General features: G+C 41.7%; 1 protein-coding gene and 1 pseudogene across 1 annotated transcript in view; both read right to left on the bottom strand.

Moving 5' to 3' along the window:
* Positions 1 to 21,001, bottom strand: part of JADE2 (jade family PHD finger 2) — a 120,032-nt gene that overhangs the window by 73,469 nt on the left and 25,562 nt on the right. The gene's annotated exons all lie outside the window — the stretch shown is intronic.
* On the bottom strand, positions 9,393 to 9,882 carry LOC103001718 (ADP-ribosylation factor-like protein 2-binding protein; annotated as a pseudogene).

Genomic DNA, 21,001 nt, shown 5'->3' with positions numbered 1-21,001 from the left:
GTTTACCCGGGTACCTCCTGCCAATGTGCCTTCTAAGGGAAGCTGATCCTCCTTTAGGATCCTCCCACTTTGGGAGACCGCAGGGCGTTGAGTATTGCAGCCTTTAATTCTTGGTTTGCAAAATTGCAGCCTTGAGTGGTGTGGGGAGGAGAAGACTGCCCTATGTCTCATCCGATGTTAAGAAGCCCACTCAGGAGGCTTCTTGGAAAATGGATGCCTCCTGCTGCAGTGAACAGCGCTCTCGGCCTCCCATCTGTGGGTACTGGTCTGGGAGGACCCGTAACCCACCTTGAAAGCCCAGGTGGGGGACTTCCCTGGTGGTGTAGTGGTTAAGAATCTGCCTGCCAATGCAGGGGACACGGGTTTGATCCCTGGTCCGGGAAGATCCCACATGACTCAGAGCAACTAAGCCCATGTGTCACAACTACTGAAGCCCGTGGGCCCTAGAGCCTGCGTGCTGCAACTACTGAGCCCACATGCCACAACTACTGAAGCGTGTGCCCTCTAGGGCCTGTGTGCCACAACTACTGAGCCCACGTGCTGCAACTACTGAAGCCCACGCGCCTAGAGGCTGTGCTCCACAACAAGAGAAGCCACCGCAATGAGAAGGCCGTGCACTGCAACGAAGAGTAGCCCCTGCTCGCCACAACTAGAGAAAGACTGTGGGCAGCAACAAAGACCCAACACAGCCAAAAATAAATTTTAAAAAATATTAAATAAAAAAGAAGGCCTAGGTGGGTTCCCCAGGTTAGGTATGGCTCCAGAGGAGTAAGTCCAGAGAAGGTAGGAAAGGAGCCAGAGGGGTCTTACAGAGCTCCGCACTTGTCCTGGTCACCATGGGGTTCCGGAGAGCTAAGGAGTCCAAAGGCGAGACAATGCATCGAGGCCACAAGGTAGATGGGCAGTGTCCTCAGGATTGGGCCTTCCTGGAAAGTCACTATGTCCCTGCACCTGGGGAGGAAGGCAGGAAGGAGACACAGAGCAGGCAGAGTGCACAGGTGTCGAGAGGCAGGCACCGGTCTACATGTAAGATGCAGCCACAGTGGCCACCTTGACCCACCCAGGAGTGCTTCCCCCTGAGCTGCTCAGCCACTCCAACTGCCCTGGCTCCAAAGGCCCATGCAGAGGGCAAGTCGTAACTGTCATCCTCTAATGGGGTTTAAAACTCAAATGTCTACATGGGATGTGGGCGAGCTCTGGACCAGGCAGACTTGGTAAGCTTGGGCCTGATTGGAGGGGGGCAGCCATGATTCAGCTTCAGGAGACTGCCTAGAGACAATATGAGTGGGAATTCAGAAAAAGATTTAGGCCAGCGATATAAATTTGGAAGTTGTCAACAACTTCCAAATTATATTTAAAGCCAGGACACTGGGGGAGATTAACAACAGAGTGAGTGGAGATAAGGGGTCTAGGGATTGAGCCTTAGAGATGAAGAAGTGCCAGCAAAGGGGCTAGTGAAGGAGCAACCAGAGAGGCAGGAGGGAAACCTGGAGAGAGGGGGGTGATAATCCGGGAGCCAAGGAGGGACAGATGAACTCTCACATTCTAATGAAGAGGCAAGGAAAGTGAGGCTTGAGATTCAGCAACATGGAGAATCCTTGACAGAGGCAGTCTTGCCGTAGCAGTGAGGGCTGATGGGAGTGTATGGGAGAAAGGAAGGGAGGAAAGGACTTGAAGGCAGCAAGAAGAGTCAATTCCCTCCAGGAGTTGTGCCATAAATAGGAGCAGAGAAATAGGGTGACAGTCTGAGGGGGATATAAGGCCAAGAGAAGGTTTTTCTTTAAGGTAGAAAAATTACAGTATTTTTGTGTGTTGATGGGAATAATGCTGGAGAGAGGGGAATTTTGATGACGCAGGTGAGAAGGGGGAATAAATGTTGGACTGAAGTCCTTGAGTAAACAGGTAGAGATAGCATCTGGTGCACAAAAAAGAGGGCTGTCCTTAAATAGGAGCACGGAAGGTTCACCCACATTAGCGAAATGGAAGGCAGAGTTGATGAGCACAGATGCAGGTGGGTGGAGGAAGTAGTGGTGGAGCCCATGGAACTTCTCTTCTATTTTCTTAAGCTAGGAAGAGGTTGTCAGCTGAGAGTGAGGTGGAGGAGGAGATCTGAGCAATCCGCTGGGAGAGAGGGTGTGAGGAGACTTGGGGATGAAGTATGATTGCTAGGAAGCTTTTAGGCCTCACTTAGGGAGGGTTGTGGTATTAATTTAAAGTGAGGCTGTGTAACAAAAAAGAAGCAGACTCACAGATATAGAGAACAAACTAGTGGTTACCAATGGGGGGGAGGGGCAACATAGGGGTGAGGGAGGAGGAGGTACAAACTACTGGATGTAAGACAGGCTCAAGGATGTATTGTACAACACGGGGAATAGAGCCAATATTTTGTAATAACTGTAAATGGAAAGTAACCTTTTAAAATTGTATACAAATTCACAAAATAATAATTTAAAAAGGTTCTAAACAACTTTAATAAATAAATAAATAAAGCGAGGCTGGTCAGCTCAGTTGTAGGTTTTTCTTCAGTCCTGGGCAGCCTGTGGCTGCAGGTGGAGAGTAGCTAGAGGGTTGAGTTTAACCAGGGATGTGGTTTTGCCAGGTGACTATAGTGCAGTGAGGGGCAAGGGAGAGAGTATAATACTGGATCATGAACTCTGAGCTGGGTGAGGAGGGAAGTGGGGCAATGAACACTTGCTTGGCTCCTGGAAGAACTGTTGGAGGGGGGGTACTAGATGGCGTGAGCTGGAGAGAGAGGCAGTGTTTATTGGAGAGTGGGATGCATGAAACTGAGGTGATGAAGGGAGTGCACTGACAGATCACAACCAGTTTAAAGTCTGGGTATGGGAGTGAGAGGCTGAGGCACTGTGGAAGCCAAGATCATGACGAGGAGGCCAAGGGGTCTGTTTATTTACATGAATGCGGAAATAAAAAACCAAGGCAGGAGTGGCCTTGGAGAGGGTGACTGTGGGCCAGGAGCTACAATCTTGAAGGAATGATGGAGAGTGACAAGGAGGTCTATAAGTGACTGCAAAAAGGGGGAGAAATGGGTGGTCTTCTCTGATGACATGGCTTCCAAACACGGGTGTTCCTAAGGAAGAGGGCAAACTGTCTAGAAGTGGCACTGAGGAGCAAAATGGGCACCTCCCACTCCTAGACTCAGGGACACAAGGACCATTAGAGGGAAAACAGCCACCACTTGAGAGGCTGTAGGGAGAGTGGAGTCCTTACAGGAGAGGCAGTTTTTCATTAGAGCAAGAAAGCAAAAGGGACATTTCGAAATGAAGTCTGAGGATATGGGGGAGTTTACTGATGCCAGATCATGAGTTTCAGCGAGTCCAGCGAAAGGGTTTCTGGACATGGGGTAGGCTGGGCAATGGGGTCAAAGAAGGAAATACAGAGCCATATGGGGCTTAGAGTCCTGGGGTGAGGGATGCCCTGAGAATTCTAGGCCTCTTGTGGGGACTGATATGAACAGGGATGAAGGGACTGATGAGAGCAGCCTGAGGAGTCCGAGGCAGAGTGTGGTGGCCCGGTTGGGTTTGTCGGGAGGTGGGAGGAGACAGTAAAGGTCAGGAGCCCTCTTCACTCCTGCTGATGATGGTCTGGAGGTCTGAGGAGAGGTAGTCTTCCCAGAGCAGCTGGAGCTCTGGGCTCCCTCTTTACTCCCAGGTAGGAATATTAGTCAAAACACTCTTCATAGAACTGAGAGTAAAACCACAGACATGTCAATGAAAGAGAATTGCCCAGAAATAGACTCTTATATAGGGTATAATCTGTATATAATGAACTTGGCCCTTAAAACAGTAGAGATGAAAGCATATTTTCTCCCCCAGGGACAATTGGTTAACTGTTTGAGAAAAAACAAATCCAGATTTTAACTTCAGATCTTATACTAAATGAATTCAGGTAAATTAAAAAGCTAGTGTAAAAAGTGTGATATTAGTGTAAAGACAGAAACAGACCAACACCATACCCGATCAATTGATTTTCAACAGTACCAAGGCAACCCAATGGGGAGCAAACAATCTTTCCAACAAATCATGCTGGAACTATTGGATAGCCATATGCAATGTAATGAATCTTGACCCTTACTCACACCATAGACCATATACAAAAATTAGCTTGATATGGATTGTAGGCTTATATGTATAAGCCATATACAAAATTACACATACAAAGATACAAAAATGATACACAACTCAATTTTAAAATGGGCAAAAGAACTGAAGAAGACTTTACCAAAGAAGATATTTAGATAACAAACACACGAGAAGATGCTAAACATCATTTGTCGTTAGGGAAATACTCATTAAAACTACATGCTAGAAGGGCCGTCCAAATTAAGTATTGGCAAGGATAGGATCATTGGTTGCCCTAGAACAGATGGGCCTCAGAGGTACAGGAGGAAACACGGGGGAATTATGCATATGTTGTATGAACATAGCAGAGTTTAACCTCTCTTCAGCTGACAGACATTTAGGTTGTTGCCAGTTTGGCCTTGTGGCAGATCTGGATCTGCCACCCAGATCCCTCCTCAAGGATGGATTTGCTGTCCAGTTGCAGGGAGTGTGATCAGTCATAGCTTCTTCAGGGTCCACCTGAGCTGCAGATAGTGCCTTGCCTCTTCCCAGAGCAGACTGCATTGTGTGACTGAACAAAGGAAGGATATAGAGGCTGGGCCATTTTTATCCGCTATAGGAGTATTCAGATGCAGAATATTTGCTCCAGAGTTCCCTACCAAGATGGCCTAGACTTCACTGACCCTGCATCACAGTTTGACTTCTTCCGCTCAGTCCTGCTTCTCTCCCTTCCTTTCATAGATGCTGATCCCTCACATCCTTAACAAACTTCTGGCACCCCAAATTCCATCTCAGCATCTGTTTCCTGGGAACCTGACCTATGACAGGGCTATTACAACACAGCTTCTATGATCATTCTTGTCCATGTTTCCTGTCCTATAAGCACTCCTTTCTGTAGGATATTTGCCTAGGCGTGGAATTGCTGGGTCATTAGAGTATGTTATTTTCAGCTTAATTGAATAATGCTGAACTGTTTTCCAAAGTGGTTGCACAAGTTTATGTAGATTTACATGGATGAATATTTCTGCTAATCCTTGGTATTGTGACTTCTAAATTTTATTCAATTTGATAAGTGTGTAAGGGTATCTCATCATGATTTTAATTTGCATTTCCCTAATTATCAAAGAAGTTGAGCACTGTTTTTTAACGCTATTGGCCTTTGAGTTTCTTATTTTTCAAAGTGCCTATCTTTTGTCCAATTTTCCTTTTCTTTCTGCCAAGTTATTTTAAAATTATTACTTATTTATTTCTTTTAAAACCACTTTATTGAGGTATGACTGATATAAAAAAAAGCTGTACATATTTAATGTATACAACTGGATGAGTTTGAATTGCCCATTTTTCTATTAGGTTGTCTTTTATTATTAATTCTAATGAGTTCTGTATATATTCTGGATAAAAGCCCTTTGTTAATCTTATCTGTTGCAGTTATCTTCTGCTATTCTGTAGCTTGCCTTTTAACTCCCTTAATGTCTTTGATGAATGGTAATTCTTCATTTTATTCATCTTTCTTTTGTAGTACTGCTTTTTGTGCTTTGTTTAAGAAAACTTTCCTTACCCAAGATTATGAAAATATTCTTCTACATTATTAATTTAAAACTTTACAGGTTTCCCTTTTATATTTAGGTCCATATGCCCCTGGAGTTGATTTTGGTGTATGGTGTGAGATAGGGGTCCAGTTTCATTCTTTTTTAAATTAATTAATTAATTAATTAATTTATTTATTATTTTTGGCTGCACTGGGTCTTCGTTGCTGTGCGCGGGCTTTCTCTAGCTGTGGCGAGCAGGGGCTACTCTTAGTTGCGGTGCGTGGGCTTCTCATTGCAGTGGCTTCTCTTGCTGTGGAGCACGGGGTCTAGGCATGCGGGCTTCAGTAGTTGTGACACGTGGGCTCAGTAGCTGTCGCTCTAGGGCTCTAGAGCGCAGGCTCAGTAGTTCTGGCGCATGGGCTTACTTGCTCCTCGGCATGTGGGATGTTTCCAGACGAGGGCTCGGACCTGTGTCTCCTGCAGTGGCAGGCGGATTCTTAACCCCTGCACCACCAGGGAAGTCCCTCCAATTTCATTCTTTTTTGATATGGATATCGAATTGTTCCAGCCAACTCTATTGAGAGTCTGTCTTTTTGCCACTGCTACACGTGCCATCTCTGTCACAAATCAAGCATCTGGATGTGCAGGTCTGCTTGCATAACTTCCTCTCTATTCCATTGAATTGTCTATCCCCCAATCAATGCCATACTCTCTTAATTACTACAAATGTATAGTAATCTGGTACAGCAATTCATCTAGCCTTGTTCTTCCTCTAGAATGACTTAGCTATTCTTGGCCTTTTGCATGTCCATATAAATTTAAGAATCATCTTGTCATGTTCCACAAAAAAATCCTGATGAGTTTTTGAGTTTTTATTAGAAATAAAATTGAATCTGTAGATCACTTTGGAAAGAACTGACAATATTTGTAATATTGAGTCTTCCAATCCGTGAACACCATATCTCCACTTATTGAGATCTTTAATTTCTGTCCATAATGCTTTCATTTTTTCTGCATTGGAGATTTACTCAACTTTTATTAGGTTTATTCCTAGTGATTTGGCATTTTTAATTGATATTACAAATGCTATCCTTTTAAAATTTTCTCTTTGTTGCTGCTATTAAGTACATTGATTTTTTTTTAAGTCCAGGACACTTGCTGAACTCTCTTAATAATTCTAATTATTGGTAGATTATTTTTTATTTCCTCTGTAAACTATCCTATCATCTATAAATAATGGTAGTTTTGTTTCTTCCTTTTCCAGTCTTTATTCCTTTTCTTTCTTCACTGTGCTGGCCATAACCTCCAGTATAATGTTGAAAAAAAGTGGTAGTAATGGATATCTTTGTTTTTTTCCAATTCTCAAAGGAAAAACTTTCAATGTTTCACCACTAAGTATGATGCTTGCATTAGTTATTTTTCAAAAGAAGCTTTTAGAAAATTAAGGAATTTTCTTTCCAGTTCCAGTTTGGCAAAATTTTTAAAAAATTATTCATCCATTTGATTCAGTGGATGTTGAGTTTTACCAAATGCTTTTTCTGCATCTATTGAGATAACCATAAGATTTTTCTCCTTTAATCTGTTATTGTGATGAATTAATGTTTTTGAATATTAAACAAAACTTGCATTCATAGAATTAATTATAACTTGATCATAAGATCCTATTTTTTTTTCCTTTGCTTTTTGCAAAACACCTCAAATTTTACTCACGGTACAAAAGTATTTAATAAGCACCACGTTGGTACAGAAAAACACACAGCCTATATAGCTCATCCTTTAAAACCAGAACAGCCAAGTGAAAAGTCAGTAGAGATTCTTATTTTTACTAGAAATAAAAAATAAAAAACAAAACAAAAAAAGCTAAGGTACACATTAGGAACTGAACCACTGTAATTTTTCTTTCTAGAGATGTGACATCCATGTTTTCTGGTCAGTAATGTTCTATCAAACATTGTACTAAACCAGTGTACTAAATCCAAGCAGACAGATGGCCAGTAAAGCTGTTTGCTATCTCCTACTGAGCTAGACCAGTGGAACACTGTCTTTGTAGGATTATTTTGACAGAAAGAAGGAAGTGCAGAGCCCCAACCCCAACAGAAAACCTAAGGAGCTGATTTACAAAGAAAGGGTTTTAAGCAAACCTGCACAAATACTAACATGCTCTAAGAAAAGGAAACCTTTTAGACCACTTCCAGCATACATTCATTGGTGCCCAGTAAAATAGGAACACCAACATAGAAAGCATTTTTGCTTTCATAGCACTAAAAGCCAAAAAGCACACAGCATATAATACTTTGATCTTTTTTAAAAAAAATTTTATTTATTTATTTATTTATTTATGGCTGCGTTAGGTCTTCGTTTCTGTGCGAGGGCTTTCTCTAGTTGCGGCAAGTGGGGGCCACTCTTCATCGCGGTGCGCGGGCCTCTCACTGTCGCGACCTCTCTTGTCGCGGAGCACAGGCTCCAGACGCGCAGGCTCAGTAATTGTGGCTGACGGGCCTAGTTGCTCCGCGGCATGTGGGATCTTCCCAGACCAGGGCTCGAACCCGTGTCCCCTGCATTGGCAGGCAGATTCTCAACCACTGTGCCACCAAGGAAGCCCCAATACTTTGATCTTGAAGTGGGTAATCATGGAAGTTCTAAGATTATATCCATTAGGTTAGCCTGAGTACTCATCTATAAAAATATTTTTCCAAAAACACGTAAATGGGCTTCCCTGGTGGCGCAGTGGTTAAGAATCTGCCTGCCAATGCAGGGGACACGGGTTTGATCCCTGGTCCGGGAAGATCCCACATGGCTCGGAGCAACTAAGCCTGTGTGCCACACCTACTGAGCCTGTGCTCTAGAGCCTGCGAGCCACAACTACTGAGCCTGTGAGCCACAACTATGGAGACCGTGCACCACAACTACTGAGCCTGTGTGCTGCAACTACTGAAACCCGTGCGCCTAGAGCCTGTGCTCCGCAACAAGAGAAGCCACTGCAGTGAGAAGCACGTGCACCACAACGAAGAGCAGCCCCCGCTTGCTGCAACTAGAGAAAGCCCGTGCACGGCAACGAAGACCCAATGCAGCCAAAAATAAATTAATAAATAAATTTATTTTAAAAAATACACGTAAACGAGAGTTATAGAAACAATGGGACTACATCAGGACCAGCAGAAAGTGATACAAGGACTGTACATGTAAGACCAGGAATTGATTTTCACATGTACCTTTTAGGTAAAGGAAATCTCTCTAAGTTGATTCCTACAGCCAAGATGAATTGTGATAGTAGGATTTTCAAAAATCTTGAGATGGGCAGCTAGCTTGAGTTAAACCCTAGATAAATACTCCCAGTCAAAAACCCCATTGAGACTGCAGGACTGAAACTCTGACCCATATAAAAAGTTGTGAGTGCACAAAAAGTCTCGTGGGACATGCAAGGCCTGCTGGGCCAAGACAGTTGATGATGGTGGGTTCTTCTAACATGGACACACCAACATGTATGCTGGGGAAGTGCCCCCCAGGTGGAATGCTGGACTTGGGCTTGATGCAGGAGCCAGACTCAGAAGCTCCTGAGAGAGGTGTCTACTCGGGGAGGAGTACTAGGGTTACTGAAGACAAGAACGTGTCCCAGGAAGGTCAGCTAATTTTCTTCTGACCCATCAATACTTAACATTAATGAAGAGTTGCAGAACAGAGTCAGTCTTTCCAAGATGTATTCTTCTGACATTATTAGCCAAAGCCTCTCCCAGTCTATTGGGCTGGTGATGTCTAGAAAGATCCCATTACCTGGAGGTGGGACCTAGGGCCACAGATTGTTCTGGGAAGCTGGCATAGAAGATGATTTGCACAATGAAGTCACCACTAAACCGCTGCTTAAGTCCAGTCCCCGGTCTTCTTTTTCTGCTCAATAGTCCAGAAACATTTCTTTAAAAGCCAGAAGATCCATAAACGTGAGCAGGATGTCGAAAATATCACCGGCCACTTCATCTTTATGGTGCTGTAAAATTGTAGTGAAAGCCGCCGTGTTAAATCCAGGAATTTGCTCCAACAGCTGTTCTTCTATATACTTTTCTACCAAAGAAATAGATTCTATAAAAATAGGTGTGTAGGTGATCTTATTCTCTCGTGTCTCCAAACTCCTGGTAGTACTTGTCCATGAAATTCCTCTGTAATAACTGGAACTCATCATCCATGATAATGTCCTCTAAATATCCAACCACAGCATCAAATTCTGCATCAGAGGCGGAAGAGATGGACAGTGGGAAGGTCTCTTCCTCTAGGGCATGCATCACCGCGGCCGCATCCACCGCGCGCGAGGGAGCTGGCCCACTGGCCTGCTACCCCGCCCGCGGCCGAGGCACAGCCTCCGCTCTGCTCTGCAGAGCCCCAGCCGGCATCGGGAAGGCCTCGCCGAGGCTGCGGCTGGCTTACGGCCCAGCCCAGTAGCGCCTGCGCACGACGCCCTGGCCTCAGACTCCCCGGCTGCAGCCAGCCGGGCCTCTAAGCCCTACCAAGCCTTACTAAGCTTGATGCTCCTAAATTTTTTAAATAATACTTTTCATAGGATCCTAAATTTTGTTTAATAATACTTCAGTTAGCATTTTTTATATCTGTGTTCATAAGTGAGATTGGCCTTTAATTTTCCTATATGGATCCTGTCAGATTTGGGGGTTAGGGTCATATTAATTCCATGAAATGAGTTGAGGAGGATAGCTTTGGTTTTCTGAGAGTAGAAACTTCTAAACTTCTAGAATAGTTTGTGTATGAATGAAATTTTATTTTCTGTGAATGTTCACTATAATTCACAGGTAAAGCTATCTGGATTTGAAGTTTTCTTTGTGGGAAGATTTTAAATTACTGATTCAATGAAATATCTAGGAATAAAGCTACATAAGGAGGTAAAAGGCCTGTACTTGGAAACCTATAAGATACTGATGAAAGAAACTGAAGATGACACAAACAGATGGAAAGACAGCTGTGTTCATGGATTGGAAGAATTAATTATTGTTAAAATGACCATACTACCCAAGGCAATCTATGGATTCAATGCAACCTCTATCAAAATACCAAGGGCATTTTTCACAGAACTAGAACAAATAATTTTAAAATTTGTATGGAAATGCAAAAGACCCCGAACAGCCAAAACAATCTTGAGAAAGAAGAATAGAGGTGGAGGAATCATGACTTCAGCTCCCTGACTTCAGACTATACTACAAAGCTACAGTAATCAAACAGTATGGTACTGGCACAAACACAGACACATAGATCAATGGAGCAGAATAGAGAGCCTAGAAATAAACCCATGTTATGGTCAGACAATCTATGACACAGGATGCCAGAATATACAATGGAGAAAAGACAGTCTCTTCAATAAGTGGTGCTGGGGAAACTGGACATCTACATGTAAAACAATGAAATTAGAACATTCTCTAATACCATATACAAAAATAAACTCAAAATGAATTAAAGACCTAAATGTTAGGCCAGAAACCATAAAACTCCTAGGAGAAAACATAGGCAGAACACTCTTTGACATAAATCATAGCAATATTTTTTTGGATCAGTCTCCTAAAGCAAAGGCAATAAAAGCAAAAATAAACCAATGGAACCTAGTTAAACTGAAAAGCTTTTGCATAGCAAAGGAAACCATCGATAAAACAAAAAGACAGCCTACTGAATGGGAGAAAATATTTGCAAATGATATGACTGATAAGGTGTTGATATCCAAAATATATAAACAGTTCATACAACTCAACATCCAAAAAACAAACAACTTGATTAAAAAATGGGCAGAAGACCTGAATAGACATTTTTCCAAACAGGATATGCAGATGGCCAACCTGCACATGAAAAGATGCTCAACATCATCAATCATCAGAGAAATGCAAATCAAAACCACAATGAGATATCACCTCACACCTGTCAGAATGGCTATCATCAAAAAGAACACAAATAACAATGTTGGTGAGGATATGGAGAAAAGGGAACCCTCCTACACTGTTGGTGGGGATGCAAATTAGTGCAGCCACTGTGTAAAACAGTATGGAGGTTTCTCAAAAAACTAAAAATAGAACTACCATATGACTTGGCAATTCCACTCCTGGGTATATATCCATAAAAAACAAAAACACTAAATCAAAAAGATATATGCACCTCAACGTTCATACCAGCATTATTTACAATTGCCAAGATATGGTAGCAACCTAAATGTCCATCAACAGAAGAATGGATAAAGAAGATGTGAGATGTGTACATATTTACATATACATGTATATGTACACATATACACACAGTGAAATACCACTCAGTCACAAAAAAGGAATTAAATTTTGCCATTTGCAATAACATGGATGGACTTGGAGGATATTATGCTAAGTGAAATGTCAGACAGAGAAAGACAAATACTGTATGATATCTCTGATACCTGGAATCTAAAAAATAAAACAAGCTAGTGAATATAACAAAAAAGAAACACACAGCTATAGAGAATAAACTAGTGGTTACCAGTGGGAAGAGGGAAAGGGGGGAGGGGCAATATAGGGGTAGGGTATTAAGAGGTACAAAGTATTATGCATAAATAAGCTACAAGGATATATTGTACAATGCAAGGAATATAGTCAATATTTTGTAGTAACTATAAATGGAATATAACCTTTAAAAATTGTGAATTGTGTAACTTATGTAATATTGTGCATCAACTATACTTCAATTTAAAAAAATAAATAGATAAATACTGATTCAATCTCTTTAATATTTATGAGACTATTCAGATTTTCCATTTCTTCATGAGCCACCTTGGATAAATTATTATTTCTAGGGATTTTTCCATTTCATTTGAACTTTTTACATTTATTGGCATTGTTGTTCTTAATATCTTCTTAGTATCTTCTAAATGTGTATTGATCTCTAGTAATATCCCCTCCTTCATTCTTACTATTATTTATTTATTCTCTCTTTTTTCTTTATTTTTTTTCTTCATAATAGTTATTTCAATTTCCTTATTTTTTTGAAAAATAAATTTTAATATTAAAAAATTTTATTGTATGTTTGGTTTTTATTTCATTAATTTCTTCTCTTATGTTTATTAGTTCATTCTTCTACTTTGAATATAACTTCCTGAAATGCATCCTTGGCTCATATTTTCAACAATTCTTTTCAAATATATACATTTAATGCTATAGATTTTCCTCTAAATACTACCTTAGGTATAGTCAAAAATTTTTATACATAATACTTTCGCTATTACTCAGTTCTTTTTCTTATGAATTTATAGAAGTTCTTTATATACTCTGGATACAGCCATTTACTAATTATATGTTTTGCAGATATTTTCTCTGACTCTGTATCTTGCCAGTTAACTCTTGTAATATTTTAATGAACAGGAAATTTTAATTTGAGAATAATTCAATTTACATATTAATTTTGTTTTTTTGAGTGTGTCTAGCTTAATAAAATCTTCTCTCTCCTGAAATTGTGAAGATATTCTCCTATAGTATCTTATAAAACTTTATATTTTTGCCTTTTCTGGCAAAGATTTATTTAAAATATTATAATTGCTGAAGCTGTGTAAAAAAATTGGCAGTGAACTTGAATAATCTTACAAATGTTGATTCCTTCCTTTTGACCCAAACACTCACTTCTAGGAATCAATCCTAAGTAAATGATAACGCATTTAGGAAATAGTAACTTAGGAAATAATAACTCACTTCTAAGAAACAATTTTAAGGATATTCATTATAGCATAATATATAATAATAATAATTTTAGATGACTTAGATATACAATAAAACAAAGTATATCTCTAATGAAATATTTGTAGCTGCTGAGAAATCATTATGGGATTCTGGGATTTCCACATAAACCTTAACTGTTACTTTACTTCATAACAACAAAATATGTACATATTGTAATTTTAAAAATCTAATAAAATATTTTAGAATCACACTTTTAAATAGCTTTAAATCACATATACTAATGCTCACAAATGAAATTTTTTTTATTGGGGTCAAATTCACATAACATGAAGATAACCATTTTAAAATGAACGATTCAGTGGCATTTAGTATATTCACAATGTCGTGCAACCACCACCTCTAAATAGTTCCAAACATTATCCTCACCCCAAAAAGAAACCCTGTACTCACTAAGCATTCCATACTCTCCACTCCACATTCCCCCCACCTCCCAAACACACACACTCTCTAGCCCCTGGCAACCACCAATCTGCATTGTTTCTATGGATTTACCTTAATTTATGGATATTTCCTATAAATGGAATCATACAATATATGACCTTTTGGGTTTGGCTTTTCGCTTAGCATGATGTCTTTAAGGTTCATCTATGTTGCAGAATGTGTCAGTACTTCATTCCTTTTTATGGGTGAATAATATTCTACTGTAGCTCACAAATGCTACTTTATTTTATTTTATTTATTTATTTATTTTGGCTGCGCCAGGTCTTAGTTGTGGCATGTGGGATCTTTAGTTGAGGCATGCAGATTTCTTAGTCGTGGCATGCATGCAGGATCTAGTTCCCTGACCCGGGATCGAACCCAGGCCCCTACACTGGGAGCGTGGAATCTCATCTACTGGACCACCAGGGAAGTCCCACAAATGTAGTTTTTTTTAAAATAAATATATTTATTTATTTATTCATTTTTGGCTGCATTGGGTCTTTGTTGCTGCACGCAGGCTTTCTCCAGTTGTGGTGAGGGGAGCTACTCTTCATTGTGGTGCGTGGGCTTCTCATTGTGGTGCCTTCTCTTGTTGTGGAGCACGGGCTCTAGGCGTGCAGGCTTCAGTAGTTGTGGCACATGGGCTCAGTAGTTGTGGCTCGCGGGCTATAGAGCGCAGGCTCAGTAGTTGTGGCGCACGGGCTTAGTTGCTCCATGGCATGTGGGATCTTTCCGGACCAGGACTGGAACCCGTGTCCCCTGCATTGGCAGGTGGATTCTTAACCACTGTGCCACTAGGGAAGTCCCCACAAATGTAATTTTAACATTAAAAAAAAAAAAAGCAAAACAGCATACCAAACTCCATATAGAGCATGATGCCAATTTTGTATTTTAACATGTATAAGCATAGGAAAAATGGGAAGGAAATGCACTTAAATATTAACAGTGGTTACCTCTACTTAGTGGGATTATAAGTAACTTTAATTTTAGTTGTAGTTTTCTGTATTTTCTTATTTTTGCAATATGAAAACCAAGTCATTTAAAAATATAAACATGAGGGAACACTTCCCAACTCATTCTATGAGGTCAGTATTACTCTGGTATCAAACCGAGAAAACTATAGACCAATATATTTAATGAACATAGATATAAAAATCCTCAACAAATACTAGAAAACCAAATCCAATAACATATAAAAAGGTTTATAAACCATGATCAGATGTGATTATTTCAGGAACACAGGTTGGTTTAACATCTGAAAATCAATTAATGTATATATTATAGCAATAGAATAAAGGACAAAAAACCACATGATAATCTCAACAACTTTTGACAAAATTCAACAGCTCTTCATGCTAAAAACACTCAACAAACTAGGAATAGACAGGAACTTCCTCAGCCTGATAAACAACATCTACAAAAAACCCTAATATCCTATTTAATGAGGAGATGCTGAATGCTTTCCCCTGAAGATCAGAAATAAGACAAGAATGTCCACTCTCATCACTTCTATTCAACACTGTAATGGAATTTCTAGTCAGGGCAATTAGGCAAGAAAAAGAAATAAAAAGCCACTGGACCAGAAAGAAGTAAAAACCATCTTTATTCACAGATGACACCATCTTGTATATAGAAAATCCTAAGGAATCAACTAAACATCTATTAGAACTAATAAATAAGGTCAGCAAGTTTTCAGGATATAAGATCAATAACAGGGACTTCCCTGGTGGTCCAGTGAGTAAGACTCCGCGCTCCCAATGCGGGGTCCAGGTTCAATCCCTGGTCGGGGAACTACATCCTGCATGCATGCTGCAACTAAGAAGTCCGCATGCCACAACTAAGACCCAGCGCAGCCTAAATAAATAAATATTTAGAAAATATTATCTTAAAAAAAAGATCAATATACAAAAACCCATTGTATTTCTATATACTAACAACATAATCCAAAAATGAATTAAGAAAACAATTCACAAAGACTAAAATACTTAGGAATAAATTTAACCAAGTAAGTCTAAGATATATACTGAAAACTACAAAGCATTTTTTAAAGAAATTAAATATCTAAATAAGTGGAAAGACATCCCATGTCAATGGATCAGAAGATTTAATGTTGTTGAGATGGTAATCTATAGATTGAATGCAATCTCCACCAAATTCCAATGGGCTTCTTTGCAGAAACTGACAAGCTGATCTTAAAATTCATGTGGCAATGCAATGCAGCAAGAACAACCAAAACAAGCTGGGGGAACAAAAAAGGAGGACTCACACCTCCTGCTTTCAAAACTTATTACAAAGCTACAGTAATCAAGACTGTGTGATACTGCCATAAGGATGAGACATATAGATCAACAGAATAGAACTGAAAATTCAGAAATAAACTCTTACATTTAAGGTCAACTGATTTTTTTTTTTTTTTTTGGACACACCACACGGCTTGCAGGACCTTAGTTCCCCGACCAGGGATTGAACCTGGGTCCTCAGCAGCAAAAGCACAGAGTCCTAACCACAGGACCACCAGGGAATTCCCTAAGGTCAACTGATTTTTGACAAGGGTATCAAGACAGTTCAACAGGGGAAGAACAGTCTTCAACAAATAGTGCTGGCACAACTGAATACTCACATGCAGAATGAAGTTGGATCCCTACCTCACACCATATGGAAAAATTAACTCAAAACAGATCAAAGACCTAAATGTAACAGGTAAAACTCTTAAAAGAAAACATAGGAATAAATATTTGTTACTTGGATTAGGCAATGGCTTCTTAGCTATGAAATCAAAAGCACAAGCAACCAAAGAAGAAAGAGATAAACTGGACTTCATCAAAATAAAAAAAATTTGTGCTGCAGAGAGCATCATCAAGAAAGTAAAAAGAACAACCCAGATGATGGTAGAAAATTTTTACAAATCATGTATCTGACAAGAGACTTGTATCTAGAATATATAAAGGACTCTTACAACTCAATAATAGAAAGACAAATACTCAGTTTAAAAAAATGGGCAAAGGATCTGAATATACATTTCTTCAAAGAACACAGAGTGCAAATGGCCAATAAGCACATGAAAAAAACATTCAACATCATTAGCCATCAGGGAAAAGCAAATCAAACCATAATGAGATCCTATGTCACATTACTTGGATGACTATAATCAAAAGGACATATATGGAGTGAGAGTTTGGGGTTAGTAGATGCAAACTATTATATATAGAATGTAGAATGGACAAATAACAAGGTCCTACTCTATAGCACAGGGAACTATATTCAATATCCTGTGATAAACCATGATGGAAAAGAATATAAAAAAATAATGTATATATACGTATAACCGAATCACTTTGCTGTACTGCAGAAATTAACACAACACTGTAAATCGACTATACCTCAATTAAAAAAAAAAGACAGATAATAATAAATGTTGGCAAGGATGTGGAGAAATTGGAACCCTCACGCACTGCTGATGTGAACGTAAAACACTGCAGCTGCTTTGGGAAAACAACATGACGGGTCCTGAGAACATTATACATAGAGTTACCATATAACCTAGCAATTCTACTCCTAGCAATATACCCAAGGAAATGAAAATATATGCCCATACAAAAACTTGTATATGAATTCCATAGCAGCATTATTCATAATATCCAAAAAGTAGAAACAACCTAAATGGCCATGAACAGATGAATGGATAAACCAGATGAAATATATCCATACAATGGAATATTATCCAGCCATAAAAAGGAATGAAATTTTAATACATGCTACAACATGGGTGAACATTGAAAACATTATGTAAGTGAAAGAAGCCACATACTGTGTGAGTCCATGTAAATGAAATATACAGAATAGGCAAATCCATGAAGACAGAAAGTAGATTAGTGGTTATCTAGGTCTAGAAGTGGGGTGTGAGGGGAAAAGTAAAATGACTCCTAATGGGCATGGTTTTTGAGGAAGAGGGTGATGAAGTGTTCTGAAATTGATTGTGGTGATCGTTGCACAACTCTGAACACCCTAAAAACCACTGAATTGTATACTTTAAATAGGTGAATTGTATGGTGTGTGAATTAGATCTCAAGCAAGCTGTTTATTTTTTAAAACTTCAATGGATCTGGGACTTCTCTGGTGGTGAGTAGTTAAGAATCCGCTTGCCAATGCAGAGGACACGGGTTCGATCCCCATTCTGGGAAGATCCCACATGCTGCTGAGCAACTAAGCCTGTGTGCCGCAACTACTAAGCCTGAGTGCCACAACTACTGAAGCCTGCGCACCTAGAGCCCGTGCTCCACAACAAGAGAAGCCACCACAATGAGAAGCCTGCACACCATGACGAAGAATAGCCCCCACTCGCCGCAACTAGAGAAAGCCCTCGCGCAGCAAAGAAGACCCAACACAGCCATAAATAAATAAATAAAAATTAGGAAAAAAAAAAAAACTTCAATGGATCTGACAGGAGGACTCTGGTGACACCCAGCCAAAGCCATTTCAGTGCCATGTCGGGGTGTTGAAAAGTGACAGGCTGGGGAGTAACATGAGCGAGGAAGAAAGGAAAATACATGGAGAAGACTGGGGAGACTCATCTGTCGACGAGCAGGAGTGAGGCCTGATGCAGGGGAGGGCTTAGGGGTTTGCAGGCCCCCATGAGACATTATATTCCTCAGCCTGAGATCCAGTTCCTCAGAGAAGTTGGTGATGATGACTCTATGGGCCTCTCCAGCCTCTATCCTGATGTTGGCTGGACTGGCCAGGCCAGGCCAGTCCTCTCTTCTCTATCCCACTAAAACTTAGCCACCTGGAAAGGCTTACCACACACCCTGCCTCATCTTGGAGCCCTTCCCTGGAGGTGCTAGCTCCCACTGACCTCTTGCTTCTCAGCATGCTCTCACACTACACACAAGATGTCCTCACCATACTATATCTTACAGTTTACTGGAGCAGCTTCCAAGTATGGGGAGGATGCAGGTACACACACACTGCTTCCCTAGCCTGTGAGGACAAGGGGACCCAGGCATGGTTCCAGCTTATATATCCCTGACTCTTAACTCCCACCTGCTCAAGCAGGGCTTCTGAAGCCCCCTGCTTGGTGCCCCAAGGATTTCTGGGAGCCCCAGGGAACGCTCTGGAATAGTCCAGGAAGGTCCCATGCAGGGTCTGCTGTCTCTTCCCTATGCTGTTCTTCTGGTCACCCTTGTCTCCCAGTGAGGATGCAGGTCTTGTTGGTGTTGGTTACGCTTTGTCAGAGGGGTCCCTGAGCAGTATAGCTTGGATGTCACTGCTTTACTAAAGCAGTGAGAAAGCCCAGTTTTTAAGGACTACCTTTGCTCTTGTGCTTTCTATGGAGTCAGACATTTGGCCATATGAAGCTTAGCTCAGGGTATGTCCTAGTGGAGGAACTACACGGAGTGCAGCCTCAATCAGCCTTAATGCTACAGCTTGCTTATAACCTCGAAGTCAGTATGTTCTCTGCATAGGCCATGGGATTCCCTAACAATGACCGGGTATCCCTGATTCACTGATGCTAACCTGGGGACCTGATTTGAGGAACAGGATATTGCCTGGAGCCTGTAACCCAGAATCGTGAATCTGCCAAACTCATTCATAAAGATTTCTCTTATGACCATTGCCCCTTGCCTGGGCTTCTACAGGCTGACCTCCCTTTGAGGAGATGGTCATTGAATCTGGGTTTCTAGGAAAACCATGTTTTCCTTGGTGACTACATGTGCCATCCATTCCACCTGGACCAGAGCCAGCGAGTAAGATACTCTTGGGCCCTAATGTTTTCAGAAGAGCACCAAGTCCCATGGGGCCGTGCTTAAGGTGGGAGAGGGCCTTCTGCATACCCTGTTCCCCTCTTGAAGAACAAAGATGCTTATTAATTAGCATACGGAAGAAAGGCTCTGATAAAGCCTACAGTAAATGGTATTTAAGTCTTTTGACCGCAGTGCTTCCCAAACATATTTTTCCATGGGACCCTTTTTTTGTCCACCCCACCCACTATCATCCTGGGGCACATCACCCTAACCGTAAAGTCCAGAACTTACGACTGGCATTTGGGGCCCGCCCTACAGATTTCATTGGTCAGCCTCTCTCCTCTCCTGCCACCAGTCCTCTCCACATCTTGCATGTTCTTCTCCTCCAAGGCATGGCCCACAGCTGTCTCCACCTGCTGGAGCCACCTGTTCCCTTAAACACCCAAAGACCCCTTTTCCCACCTCATACCCACTGCTGGCTATTGCTTCCAACCTTGAGTATCCTTGAGTACCCCTGGATGCCTGTCCTCTCTCCCTCCTCCTTTCCAGGTCATTCCTTGCTGCTCTCTGAGTTGCCCTTGTGAGGTTATGGGCATGGGATACCACACCTGACAACAAGCCAAGGGGGCAGGACTGGGTCTTGAAGAGTTCTCAGAACCTGAGCCCCCTCACTCAACTTCCTACCCCACAGGGACTCTGCCTCAGGCAGCAGAAGAGCAGAGGGCGGGATCGGAGGTGAGATGCGGGTGGGGTGACAACCCAGTACCAGCTTCTCCTCTGGGCAGGGACCAGATGCTGTCCCCATGCCTGAATCTGACACTTGGTGAATGAACGATCAATGATGGTTCTTAGAGAGAAACCCCTACCCCCAGTTCGGGACACATTTCCCACGTGGGAATTGGCCAACTTCCCCAAACTCAAGACACATCCTGGCTGGAGCTGGCTATGGGCCGGGCACCTCCGGGGTTAGCGGGGCAGGGCGGGGTGTCCTGGAGAGCCGCGGATGGGCCTCACACCCAGCCTGGGCCAGGACACCCAGTCCTTGGCCGAGGCCCAAACCAGCTCTGTTTACAGAGTCTGTCAGCTCTGTTTCCCCCTCCCCCTCCCACCACTTCCCCTAGAGTCCAGGGGGCTGGGAGACGGCAGGCGGGGCCTGAGGGAGCCTAGGAGGCAGCCAAATCCCAGGCCGGCCTCTCGGTACTCCTCCCCTTCTTGGCTCCTAGGGTCTATCCGCCCCATTCTCCAGTCTTCTGGTTTCCCCTTTAAAGCATTGAGTGGGAATGCACATTTTAAAAGAGAAACCTGCAGAAGACAATGCTTACTCCCAAGGAAAGTTTAGCTAATGGTGGAAAGAAAGGAGCAGTGCCGGTAGGCACAGGGAGACTTTTCTAGGCAAGGGGCTTCCTGGATACCTCCAGACAGCCTGGAAGGAGGTTCCCTCCTTCCTCAGGACCCCAAAGCTATGGGACCCTGGGAGTTTTTCCAGAACTGCC

This window comes from Balaenoptera acutorostrata, chromosome 2 (genome assembly GCF_949987535.1).
Source record: "Balaenoptera acutorostrata chromosome 2, mBalAcu1.1, whole genome shotgun sequence".
Taxonomy (NCBI): Eukaryota; Metazoa; Chordata; class Mammalia; order Artiodactyla; family Balaenopteridae; genus Balaenoptera; species Balaenoptera acutorostrata.
Note: the sequence above shows the minus strand (reverse complement) of the source record. Positions and strands in the feature narration are given on the sequence as shown.